This window comes from Phaenicophaeus curvirostris, chromosome 17 (assembly GCF_032191515.1).
Source record: "Phaenicophaeus curvirostris isolate KB17595 chromosome 17, BPBGC_Pcur_1.0, whole genome shotgun sequence".
Taxonomy (NCBI): Eukaryota; Metazoa; Chordata; class Aves; order Cuculiformes; family Cuculidae; genus Phaenicophaeus; species Phaenicophaeus curvirostris.
This window is the reverse complement of record NC_091408.1, coordinates 6,978,123-6,991,364: the sequence shown is the minus strand read 5'-3', so window position 1 is coordinate 6,991,364 and position 13,242 is coordinate 6,978,123. Positions and strand designations below refer to the sequence as shown.

Sequence of the window (13,242 nt, the reverse complement as noted above, 5' to 3'; positions counted from 1 at the left end):
GGGATGCAGGGATTAGCCTACCCCTCTCCACAGTGGCTGCCTGACACTAGAGCTGAGCTAGGACATTAAAACAGCTACAAACCTAATGAGGAAAAACAATGAACCAAGTTTCATTCAGCTGTTTCTACCCACAGCATAGACGGGGAATCACTGCTCCACTGGTGTTTTCTGATTTGTCTCCTCCCAAAATACCCCAAATTTGTGACGATCATATACTGGAATATAGACATAAGGAGCAACGGCGCTGCAGAGCATCTGCTGGAAGACCAAGTACGTGAGTCCCTGTCAGACAGTGCATGCAGGGAAGAGTCAGCACTCCGTGCGGTGGTGGTTCAGCCCACCTGTGAGACTGGCCCCAAGGAAGGGCTGCAGCATCTCCTTGCTGAAACCAGAAACAGGAGTGAGATGGCCTAGGGAGCACAGAGTCTAGGATAGGATTTCTAGGGTTTGGGTTTTTTTTTTCTTTTATTCAAGGTTTAGTTAGTTGATTTTTTTTTTTTTTAAAGAAAAATCAGTGTTTACTAAGGACCTGGGCTAAAGACAGCTGGAGGAGGAGGTTGTTCTTGCCTCTCCAGCCTCACTGAGACCTTCCAGCAGGTTCCCAACGAGCTCCTAGATGTCCAAAAGGAGAGTCTAAAGTCAGACAGGAGCTCACAGCAATGTCAAACCCACAGTCTCTGCCTGCCTCCTGCCCCACCTCATACTTTCACTCCCTGCCTTAGAGGGAATTCTCTTGCTCCTAGCTCTGCCCATACTTCTAGTACAACATGGAGCTGGGTGAATAAGACAACTCTTTTCTCTCAGACAGCTCTCTTAAGCCACCCGCAGCCCTCAGCCAAGTCACCAGCCTGATTACTGTCACAACGCCAAACGCTTTGAGCACCCCTACTGCCATTGCTAAAATTCCACATCATCCTCTTCCTGCATCCTCCTACCCGAAGCTGAGCCCCTGCTCCAGGAGGCTCCAAAATAGGCTGTCCTTGAGAGCATTCCCCCTGCCTCTTGCTCATTTAATTTGGCTCCTGCCTGGATGCCCACAAAGCCTTGAATTTCCTGCTAGCTCAGGACTGCTCAAGCTCAGCCTCGTTTCCTCCAGAGGCAAATGGGTGCATTCACTGTAGCAATAAAAACCAAGCGGTGTTCTGGGCACAGGGCCTAATCCAACTCGCAGTGAGGTGGAGGAGGGTTACTCCACTAAAGGGGAGAGGGCTCAGCAGGGAAGGCAGGAGGAGGGTCTGGGTTGCAGGGATGGGACAGTGACATAGCCAGCATGGGGACCTCTTCCAAGGTCACCGCTGGGAAGGCAGCGAAGTGGTAAATACCTTCTCCATTGCATGGATGCCCCCTTGTTCTTATTCATGTTTTCTCAGTGCTACCTTGTGCTTCTTAAGCAAGCCATAAATTCAGTCATATGGGTTTTCTCTGTCCTCTTTTTTTTTTTTTCTGACATCCATTTAATGACTTTTCTCTTTAATATATGGCAGGCATTTTCCTTCTAAAATACCTGAGGTTTAGGACAGGTAGTAAATGGAGACCTCTCACAGAACCACTGGCCCAGAACCCAGCCTTATTGGCGCTCAGAAAAGGAGATCCATTTTTCCTCTCCACTCTTCAATTAGCTGTAATGTTTGCCTTTAAAACATAAAATTAGAAGCCTTTTTGGAGGCACAAAGCAATATTATACTGCAAAACACATTTTTATTCTCCCCTCCCTGCTACCAGTTTAGCACAGCAGATATATTAGACAGCTGGTTTCTAGGCACTGCTCTCTTCTGAAGATTTAGGATCCGACTTTCAGTTCCTGTGAAAATAATGACCTCCCTTGCTCTTTGTAGGCCTGTGCTTGATCGTACTCATATTAGCAGGACGTTTCAGGTCGAATACTACAGGATTTAGTGCTGGAAAGCAGAGGTATTGAGCAGACAAACATCTCAAAGTCCATCCGACTCAGCCATTCACTGGATATAAGGGTCACAAGTTCCTGCTCAGTGCTGTCAGGCCTTCTCGCATACCTGAGAGCTACTTAAGAAAAGGTGCAACACATTCATTCTCACCCAGCTAGACATATTTTTATAGAGGAATCAAAGAGGAGGAGTGGGGAAGACTCTGGATGTGGGTCACTAGCAGGACATGGTGGCTGGAATTCCAGATATTCATCTTTGAAGGAAGTTGTGCTGAATGTGAGACTGGGTCTAGCACCAGCCTCTTCAGCCCTAACTCCTGGACCAGCTTACCTGTGGTAAACCCACCATGACAACGCCCTGGAGCCACAGCCAAAGTGCTAGAGAGCCTCATGCAGCTCATGAATTGCAGTCGGCTTCTCCTGGTTAAAAAGACCACGCCAAAACTTAGTGTGTCTGCTGAACCTGATTGCACACAACACCCTTCAAACTCCAACCATAGAATCATAGAATAACCAGGTTGGAAGAGACCCACCAGATCATCGAGTCCAACCATTCCTATCAATCCCCCAGAGATCCTTTTTGCATCCAGTTTGAAGTGGCTTTGAATCCATCACTACTGCAGGTAGACAGGTTGAGCTCAAATTATAACACTTGACGCTCTTGGGTCTGCAGGTCTCTGCTTTGATCACTGTGAGACTGTCCAACACAGCCACGGCTTCCCATATTTTCATGAATCTTTAGATGGGTGGGATTACAAAGGTGAAGCTAACCAAACCCAGTGGAACAACTCAACTGGTTGTATTTAGTGGGAATATCCAGCTGGTCCATGCCATTCTCTTCCTGGCATTAGCCTTACTGTTGCAAAATAAACAAACACATTCTAGAGACAAAAAGGAGCTAACATTCATATTTTCTTAAAGTGGTTCAAATCACCCACAACATATGAGAATGAAAAATGTCCCAGGATGGGAGCTATTGATCTCAAGAGGCACTGAATTGTGCTCCATTTTGGATCAAAGGGGAGTACAAAGCAGAGAAGAGTCACTTTCTCCATCACACACCAATGATTTTCCAGATGTCTTTTACGGGAAATAGTGGCACTCAGTGCACTTTTAACAAAAAGCAGCCAAATCACAGGGAAGGGAGTCTTGACTCTTTTATCTCACTAGTGTTAGTCATCCATCTCTAGAGCTAGCTGATAGCAGAGTGATTGATTCTGAAACTACAGGAAAAGGGGAAAAAAAGTCAATAAAATGACTGAGACATACTAGCAGATGTACCTGCCCCAGTAATTCTCTCTGTAGCCTTAATTCCCATTTGCCTTCGTTATCTGTTAGGACACAGGACACATGTTTGATGACACCAGTCACCAAAAAGAGAGGATGATGGACAGGTCAGTGGAGCTTCAGCTGTTACATCAGAACCCCAGTATTTCTTGACAAGACCTAGAAATGCCCATGAGAAATCACAACATATGTTGTCTTGACGCTTGCCAGCTCCAAGTAATGGGAAAATCCCTCTTTCCCTTCCCAAAAGAATTTCCCAGCAGGCACAAAGAAGCTGATTTTTTGCTTTCTCCTCATTTTTGCCAGAAATTTTGTTTACCCCCTCCAAGTTCCTGAAACAACAGGAGGGGAAGCTTCCAAGACAAAACACCAAACCAAAATACAGAAAACACCTGCGTGCATTCAAAACATCCCAGCCCAAGATCTGGCAATGACACAAGCCCTTAAGGTCCCTTACTTTGTTCCTGGGGTTCTCCACCACTTGGCAGCTGGTTGGTCTCCCCCATCATCCCTCGAGTGTTTGTTCTAGGCGGGGGGAGAATTTTTGTGCTGTGGATGCTTTGGGAACCCTTCTGGGGCGCATTACAGTATTGTCCAGGAATGCAGGGCTGAGTGGTCAAGGTGGTTCCTCTAGACCATCTATATATCTAACTTAACACAGGTACTATCGCTCTCAAGTCTTTTGAAGTTCACCAAGTACTTCAAGACCCTTACTTTGCTGAATACAGAAGTACTTTTCCTGCTTCTCCAGGTATTCTCTAAGAGGAAATGATAAAGGCAGCTGAACACAACAGCCAGTTCAAGTGTCTAATGTCACATGTGGACAGCAAGAAAAAAGGGACTAGGTTTTATGGGTGCTGAACCAGAGCTGTCCTCCTTGTCTTCGCCTAGATTTGTGAGGGTTCAGCACTTCTGAGAACGGCTCCATTTCTATTTAGGTGCCTAAAATTGGCTGGAGATGCATAAATTTAGGTTTGCCCCTCCAAAGCCTTAGTGCAGAGCTTGACATTCAAGAGCTCATTGAAAAAACATGGGATATTTTGCGTGTGTGTGAACTCTGTTCATTGACATGTCTGAGGAGCTCCAAGTTTTCCACTCCCTCTGAGTTGTTTTAAAACTATGCGTTTTCACCAAAAATATTCACCCAAACCAAAACAAAACAAGTGGACTGTTTTCTGTCAAAGTTTCAAAAACACCAACCCGCTTACGAGACGCAGTTTACGAATCCCCCAATTAATAAAAATGTTAAATCGGAGGGAAAAGAAAAATCTTCAGGAAAACCGAAGAGAAGTTAAAAACAACTCCTACAGGAAAGAGAATTTTAATTAAAAATAATATCCTGGTGGATAATTTATGTTTCTATGTAAGTTTTTAAATTGCAGAAGAAGCAAAGGAGGGGTTTTTTTAATGCCATCAGCATCCAAGAGTGGAAAACACCAGATTTCAAATTCATACATTCCATATTTGAACATCTTGTTTCTATTTCATAGGAAAGGGCTTCTTTCTCTGCTTTTTTCTTTTTTCCCTCCTCTCTTTTTTTGCCTTTTTTTTTTTTAAAAAAAAACACATATAATTCATCCTAATATATTACAAATGGCACACTAAAAGAACATGCCCGGAAAATATTAATAATTGAATTCAAACGAGTTTTTCCTAAGAGCTGCTAGAATCTAGGGGAGAAATTCCTAGTGTATTTGTGAGAGAGGGAAAAAAAAAAAATCGAGACAGAAGGATTTTTTTCCAGGCGCTCTGTGTGCTGCGTGGAGTTTCTCCGAGCATGACAGAAAAGGGATTAAAGCAGGTGACACTTTGAACTTAGCTTAGATAAGTGACCCTCAAAATCAACAGTCCAAAAGTTTAGTACACAGATTCCCTGGACACGTCTAGTCGGGTCTTCGTCAAAACCTTCCCGACTTCACTAAGTCAAATTAAAATAAAGAAGACAGGTTGCTCGGGTTATCTTCTAATATTGTTTTAGCCACTTATTAGCGCTAATGGACAATTAGTGGGCAGCGCGGATATTTTCTGTAATACAAAGCAGAGGGTGAAAATTCTTTATTTGCTTCTGTGTGCGGGGGAACCTCTTCTGCGGTTAAATGTATAAAAATAGCAGCCAGAAAAGAAGTGCGAAAGACAGTGGTTAAACAGTCCAATTTCCAAAGAAGAATATAGTTGAAAACAGACCCTTCTGCAGAGTTAAGAAATCCTCCTGATGCACTTGAAGCATAAGGAAGTCTGCACTTTATAAACAACCAAATATATGCCCAGGATAAAAGGCGAGGCTTTTTGAACTCCTCGCTGGCGTGTTAGGAAGACCTTTAATGACATTAGCAGTTCTTCAAAACCAGAAAGGCCACATTATTTCTGATCCTATATGGTCACCACATGTAGCTTTATAAAGAGGGGAGGGGGGAAGAAATCCTCTCTTCGTGCCAATAAATAACTTGCCAGAAGAGAAAATATTTACCGCCGCTTTTCAAAATTCTTTACGCGTGCAGTAAAGAAGAAAATGAGAAAATGAGCCCGTAAAGAAACCCGAGGCGCTCCCCTCCAGCTCTACCGGCGGTGCGGGGGCTCCGCGCCCGCGGATTTGCTCCTCTCGTTATCACCTCGGGGCTGATGCGCTTCCCAGAGCTGGGATGCGCGGAGAGGATCCAGCCCCGGGGGATGTAATCGAGATAACAGTAATAACGATAATACCTGAGAAGCTGCGCGCTTCGCCTCCGCCGCCCGGCTCCGCGGCCGCGCTGCTGGCCGTGCCCACGATATTAATGGAGTTTTAATTGAGGGCTAACAGGCGCCTTCAGCCACCTTGGGCGCTGGGCAAAGGCTCGATCGCTTCCTTAAGGGGTAAAATTAAGTCGGGGCTTAAAGAGAGAGCAGCCTGCGGGTTCCTCCCCCGCCGAGCCGAGGTTTAGGGAGTGAAAAATGTCCTTTCCCTGGCTCGGAGCAGCGAGGGAGAACACCCACCCAGCCCTGCGCCCCGGCTCCTCGTCTCTCAGGGAGGTGGATGGTTAAAACCAACACCCCCCCTGCAGCATCTCTACCCCCCGACCCAGGCTCCGCTCCCCTCCGATCCTCCTCTCGCTCCCAGGGCTTTTGAACAGCCCCGTGCAGTCACAGAGAACCGGGATCGAACACCTTCCCCCAGCCTCTCACCTCCCTATTTCCCTTTCTTTTCCTTTCCCCTTCTTTTCCTTTCCCCTTCTTTTCCTTTCCCCTTCTTTTCCACGTTTTCTATTAACCTCCCACGTTCCTACTTCGATTTTCCCCTCCTAAACGGGGCAAATCTGCTTTTATATTTTTTTAATTACCAGAAAAAAAAAAAAAAATGACCCGGAGGATCCCAGCCTAAAAAACTCCAACATTTTAACCCACGCATCGCAGCTTCGCCCGAGCGGTGAAGCACTGAGGGGTTTTTTCACTCGCTGCCGCCGCACCAGAAGATCAAGAAAGTGGTTTGTGCAAGAAAGAAAACGGTATTCAACCCCTCCGAGCAGGCAGAAAATTTTATCCTGGAGAGGAGGCTGTTTTCTATCTGGTAATTCACGGGATGGTCTTGATAGAAAGCGGAAAAAAATAAATATACATAACGAATTGAAGAAAATTGTAAGGCAAACTATGAGATTTTTGTCCCTGCAAATAAACATGGAAAGCAAGAGAGGGTAACAGCTCGAGCAGAGGGACTGGGTATCCCTGTGAGCTCTCAAAAAATTGCAGTTCTCCCTGCTGTATCCAGCTCTAGAGACTCTGCTCCGGCCCCGGAGCAGAGTCTCTAGAGCTGGATACAGCAGGGAAAGCAGCTCGGAAAGGGCAGAACCAGCTCCTCGGCCCGGAGAGGAGGCACACTGGCACCCTCGGTGGGCGACAGCACCCAGGAGCACGAACAAAATCTTAATTTTCTAGATAATTTGGCTTTTTTTTTTTTTTTAATTCCTCCCGCCCGCCCCGCACTCCACTCCTCTCAATTCGGAGCCGCTCTCCTCACGGCTGGCTGGATACGGATTTAGTTTTAACCTGCGTGCTCCTGGCTCCGCCGTTCCTATAAAACACGGAGCCCAATTTATTATTCTTCGTCCCCTGACAAAGGCGCGGAGCCCTCCGTGTGTCCGGCCGAGGCAGGAGCACCCCCTGCTCCATCACCTACAGCTTCCCACGGCGGAATCTGCTCTTACTGGGCCATTTACAAACTAAAAGTAACCTTGTGCCTTGCTTTTTTCTTTTTTTTTTTTTGTTTGATATCAACTCGAACAAGCTTAAAGAGAGGGATGCCCCAATGCTTTAGAAGTGTTGGACTCTCTAAAGCCGCTTGCAGAAGAGCTAAATTCCTCTAATAACATATATATATTATCCTCACGGTGTTCCTTTATGTCTAATTTTTTTTTTTTTTGAGGGATGTTTCTATCAATTTTTCGGTGGGGTGAAGGGGAACCATGGCCAGCCTGGAGCTCTAGGGCTGGGAAACGTTCATAGACCCAGAGTCTTTTTCCTTCTTCCCCAACACCCGACCCCCTGTTCTGCTCGGCAAATTCTCCAGCTCCTTTCCAGGAACAGGAGGGAGAAAAAGCTCTTTGCCAAACCATTCGCAAGAGCACTTCAAAAATAAATTAGTTGCCTACTAAAACTTAATGTTATACAAGATGTCCATTTGTCTACATTAGATTTTAAGCAGCTGTTCGTATGCTCGAATCCACACAGACACCCTCCCGCGAATTTCAAGGAGAGGGGGAAGCAAAGAGATAAAACAGAGCATTGTTTATTTGCCCGGCTCCTCGCGGAGCCCTGGAGCGGAGCCTCCGCGCTCGCTCAGCCTGCGCGGAGCAGCCGGCTCTGCAAAAACAACGTCCCGTTCGTTAGGACGGGACTTCTGATTTCCCCAGAGCTGGCTTTAAATTGTTTCTTTGTTCCCTGAAAAAAAAAAAATAAAAAAATATTTCTCTGCTGAGAGTCGGGAGATGGAGGGAAACGAGACAAAAGAGAAGCGCGGGGGTCCGCGTTCCCCCCTCGTGACCGGCCTTATCGGAGCCCAGCGCTGAGAGGAGATAATTTGGACCGTGAGGTGGGGTGTTTGGGGTGGTTTTGTTCGGTTTGGGTTTCTTTTTTTCTTCCCTCAAGCGCTGGAACCCCCCACTCTTCTGCCTCCACAGGGCAGCCGCTGCCCGCACCGCCGGGCTGGGGGGACACCCCCTGCCCCATAGACGGGGTCCAAGGCCCACCAAGGAGAAAAAAACCGAAAACGAATGTATTAGAAACGAGTTTTCATCGTTAGAAAAGCCAGGGCTTGCCAGGCAGCCGCAGCGGGCGCGGGTCAGGGACAGCGACTCCCCCCTACCCCAAGAGCCCCCCCCCACCTCGACCCCATCCTCATCACAACAGTCCTTTCTCAGCCCTTTTCCTCCTTCCCCGTCTCTTTCCGTGCCCCTGGGAAGCGCCCAGCTCGCAGATCCAGGCTCCAGCATCACTCGCACAGGATCAGCTCAAGGGATCCGTGCTCCATACATCCCACCCCACCCGTGCACACACACACTCTTCCCGCCGCCTTGAGCTGCTCCACTACGATTTACTCCGCTCTTTCTGCATCCTTCATTAATCTCCTTTGCCAATTTAAACCGTTTCCCTTCTGTTGCACGGATTTTAAATGTATTTTTTTAGGGAAGGGGGTATTTTCTAAGCTGCTTGTAGACAGGACCCGATGTTGCCTCTCCCATCCCCTCCAGTTTTTCGCCCTAAAATTCTTTCCCCGCATTGTTCTGCAATCAGAGAGCCGAGATCTTTAGGGAGAGGTAATAAGATTTTTTTTTTTTTTTTAATTAAACCAACTGACATGTTGGGCTGGGGAGATAAACTTGTTCACACGCAAGCCCTTCTTCGAGGTTTAAATGTTTGCTAGCAGCCAAAATTCGTTACTCTACTAGTAAAAAAAAAAAAAAATAGAAAACAAAACCAAACAACCAACAACCCCAAGCCCTACAAGCTGGAGGTTAACAGCTTAAATGAGAGAGACTCGGGCACGGAATGCAGGATCGGCTCCCTCCCCCCATTAATAGCCTTAAACGACTTTACATTTTTATACCCGGAGTTGAGTACTCAAGAACTCTGAGCCTGTTTGTAAGACTAGAAAGATCTATTGAGAGACTTTCTTTTTTTTTTTTTTAATAGCGCATTAATGTTTCCCAAGACTTCGTATTAACTCAAGAATCACTGAAGGTCGATTTGTAAGTGTCTGGACACTATAAAAGTGTTTGTAAAGCAAAGTCAGTTGCGTGCATTAAAATAAGGAGGTTCCTTTGTGAGATTTCATGCCAGGCTAGGAGCCCCTTTAAATGCTATTCAACTGCCTCATTAGAAGGAGCTAACAGGAGTCAGGCCTCCTCTTTAACCCCCCTCCCCCCGTGTCCTCCCCTCAAATCAGCCCTTTAATACATAGAGTGGCAGATTAGGGGCTTTTAAAAGCTGGGTCTGTCCCGGACAGCCGGTTTCCTATCCTGCTATTGTGACAGCTCTTCCCTGCTATCAATTACATCCCACCCCGAGCTAAACACACCTCCCGCCCTCCTCTGAGCATCATCACCGGCTCCTCCGAGGGGAGCGAGCCCCGGCTCTCAGCCTCTTCTCCCCCCCCTCCATGGAGAGACATCAACAGCCTTCCCTTTCCCCTCCCTGAGTCAGAAAAAAAAAAAAAATAGTATGCGTGGACCTGAAAATCCGTTTCCGAATAGATTAACAACCTCTCCTGTGTTAACACCAGCTCTGTTCTTTTTCTTATTAGACCAAAGAGATGAATGGGGCGGTGGGGGGAGAAGGTTGGTCACCATTATCTGCGCTCCACATGTTCTCTGTGGGTATATATAAAATATAGGAATGGAGTCCCCTTTAAGTAGTTCTTTTATGACTTGTTTTAACAGAAAACACAGAATAAGCCAATGTTTGATATTACAATATAAAACACATTTGTGGTATGCTAGGGGCTGGCTTGTTCCTCCCTCCTTCCCCCAAATTCTGTTCCTCACCCAAAACTGGTCCAGACCCCACCCTTCTTCATCGAGAGGGCACAGACCTTCCACCCCCTAATATGGAGCGTCCTCCCCGGTCTGCAACCACGCAGACGTTCAGTCCCATAAAAGAATTCGGGCTTGCAGTTCATGAATATGAACGTCCAGATCTTTATTATTATTGCTACTAGGCATAATGTTAGAATCATAATTCTCCATTTCTATGGGGGTCTGGATTCAAAAAGCCTATTGGGGCCTGATAGAACAGAACAACTTATAAATCTGAAATCAAAGCCAAACGTGTCCTAATAAAAAACAACCCGATGCAAAGATCTGGTGGAAAAACAGCGAACTCGTTCTCATTCCCATACACCAAGACCCCAGTCCACAACTATATAATAATAATTAAAAAGAATCCCAAGCCTTCAAGCTGTCCACAAACACAGTCCTAAATGCCACGCACAGCCTTGAATGTGTGGGCAGAAATTACAAGTGTCAAGAGAAAAAGCACAGTGGAGAATCCGCTCCCGGCACTTACTTTTGCAAAGGCTCACAGGGCTGTTACCCAGGAGCAGAAGCAGCCTTTGTGCCCAGGCTGAGGTCTCGCATCTACTCTAAACCCAAACTCAGCCTCCCTTGGAAAGTCTGCACACTTCTAATTTTAATCAGAATCACAAGGTTTCCTCTTATGCTGGGACAAGCCTGGGAGGAAACAATTAGAGCCAATTGCAAGGCATCACCTTGTCACCAAAATGAAACAAGTTTGACACCATTCTCTGGGGATAGAGCAAGGAACATCTTCAACCAGGGCAGGAGAATTGCTGAAGACTGATCCCATGAGGAAGCACTGGGTGGTTCAGACTCCGTAGAGATATGACAAAGGATATCAAGACAAAATGAAGCAGCATTTGCAATGATTCAGCCTTCAATCTGCATTATTACTGCACTAATTCAAGCTTAAATATGGGTTATTACAGCAGTGAAAAGGGATCTCGATGCAGGTAAAATGTTACAGGGCATGACATGCCATAACTGACCATCATTTACGATTGATGACTGCCTTAGAAAAGTAGCCCCTTCCCTACTACTCCCTGTCCTCACAGGAAGGAGATACAGTTCCTGACTTTCAGAGCCAAATATTCCTTCCTATTCATATAAGCCCAGCTACTGAGCCCTGACAACCATTGTGTCTTAGCCTAGAAGTCTCCAGTGCAGAAATGTACCCCATCAAACCACTTCACCACCTGCTTAACTTTGGGGCTGGATTAAATTGGCCTCCAGAACATGCTTTCAATTTATTAATAGTTTAAAGCAGCAGGAACAGATTGCAGGAGGTGGGATTTAAAAAAACATGTTACATTGGGATCTCTGTAGGGGGAAAGCAACCTCAAAATAAAAAATAATTATTTAGGTGAAAAAAAAAAAGTAAAAAGGAGAAAAGGTAAAAAGGATTAAAGTCTCCTCAGATATATTTTAAAAGAAATGCCTCTGCCCGCCCCCTCCCCCTGCTAGCATATTTCAAGCACTTCGGATGTTTGTGTCTGTCTTCCTTTCAAGGAACCCTGAGCACATGAATGGGCAGAGCAGCAGAATGAATGGGACACTTCAAAGAAAATGAAAACCATTACTGGGAAATCTGTTTATAGAGAGGATGAATGATTATGAGAGAAGATGCCAGCAGAGATGCCTCACAAGTGAGGGTGCTCTCTGCACAATGCACAGCATAACTCGGAGGGTTTCAGACCTTTCCTTAGAGGTACACCCTTGTATAAGTTTTGGGTGAAAAGCACCCTCCCTCTCATCTTTCCAGTAAGCCCAGAGCCCCCTCCGATGCCATGGGAATGGTAGCGTTCCCTGTGAACCCCATGCACCTGCTCCTGAGCCCCTGGTGGGGTCAGTCCCCCCCCTCCCTCCTGATGTCAAGATGGGATATTAAAAGAAATTATTTCTATTGCCTGGTGTAGATGAGAAATGGATAAACAGCGTGTCACTCACGTTCCAAGTGGGTAAACTCCATTTACCCTCAACACCACCACATTGAGACCCTGCCCTGAGAACTGCGGATTTTATCTGAACCTCACAACATTCCCACAGAGTCTCATCCATCTCCACTATTGCCTTGTGCTAAGTTTGCAGAAGGCTCTGCGTTGCGTGTGAGCTGCCCAGGGACTAGAAAACTTGTACTAGTTCATTCCTCTGGACCCAGACGCAACCCATCCTGAATCCATCCAACTGCTGGAAGCCAAAACTTTCTCTTTGGGGGAAGAGATGGGGAAAAAAAAGAGGTTGACAAATATTCCCCTCTTGGCACCAATTGTACAGCAAATCCAATCTTCTGTACAGGGACCGTAAGAGATTTCCATGCCTCCATTCATCATCTAAAGCATCTAGACAGATCTACCAATGCAGAACAAATGGCCCCTTGTCATCCCCACCCTCATCAGCCTTGTTCAGCAGAGCATACATGCCCAGGCACATGGCAGATAACCAGTGCGTTTGTCTATCCCCTTAATCAGTAGTTGAATTTTGCTTGCTGCCAGATAGAGAAGAGAGAAAGGCAAGCGGTACAGACCACGGTAACAATGCCCTAGTTAAGGACCACAGCCTCACACCAGAGCAAGGAGGTGGCAGTAGAAAGTAGCCCTCAACTACCCTTGTTGGTTTTGGCACGAGTAAGCAGAAAATACTTGTGCTTCTTTAAATACTAAGAATATTTGTACTGTGACCACTGTGGTCTTCACAGAGGTCTCAGGAGATGCCACAGGATGAATGCTGACATCTCAGGGGCTGGGCCAGTGGCATGTGATATACTAGCATTACAGTCCTCCGAGAACCCAAGGAGTGATGTTAATGCAACATCATTCAGAACACTAGCTGATGGAGCCACTAGTGTTTCCCTTGCCACTGCCTTCTTCAGGAGGGAAGAAGTGCTTTCTAGAAGTGTCAGGCTAGCAGAAGACATCAAGGAAGTTTGATGCCTTCACACTAGAATGGCCCATATACTCCAGGGTCCATTTAGTAAGACAAGAGTGGAACCGAGACCACACTATTGCCTCAGTA

At 46.3% G+C, this 13,242-nt stretch overlaps 1 protein-coding gene across 1 annotated transcript in view; it reads right to left on the bottom strand.

Annotated features, from left to right (window-relative positions):
- Positions 1 to 5,996, bottom strand: part of TBX5 (T-box transcription factor 5) — an 83,598-nt gene extending 77,602 nt beyond the window's left edge. Inside the window, exon 1 of the mRNA XM_069870942.1 lies at positions 5,891 to 5,996. The gene's annotated coding sequence lies outside the window, so the exon portion shown is untranslated. The remainder of the gene's footprint in view (positions 1 to 5,890) is intronic.
- Between the last annotated feature and the right edge of the window lie 7,246 nt (positions 5,997 to 13,242).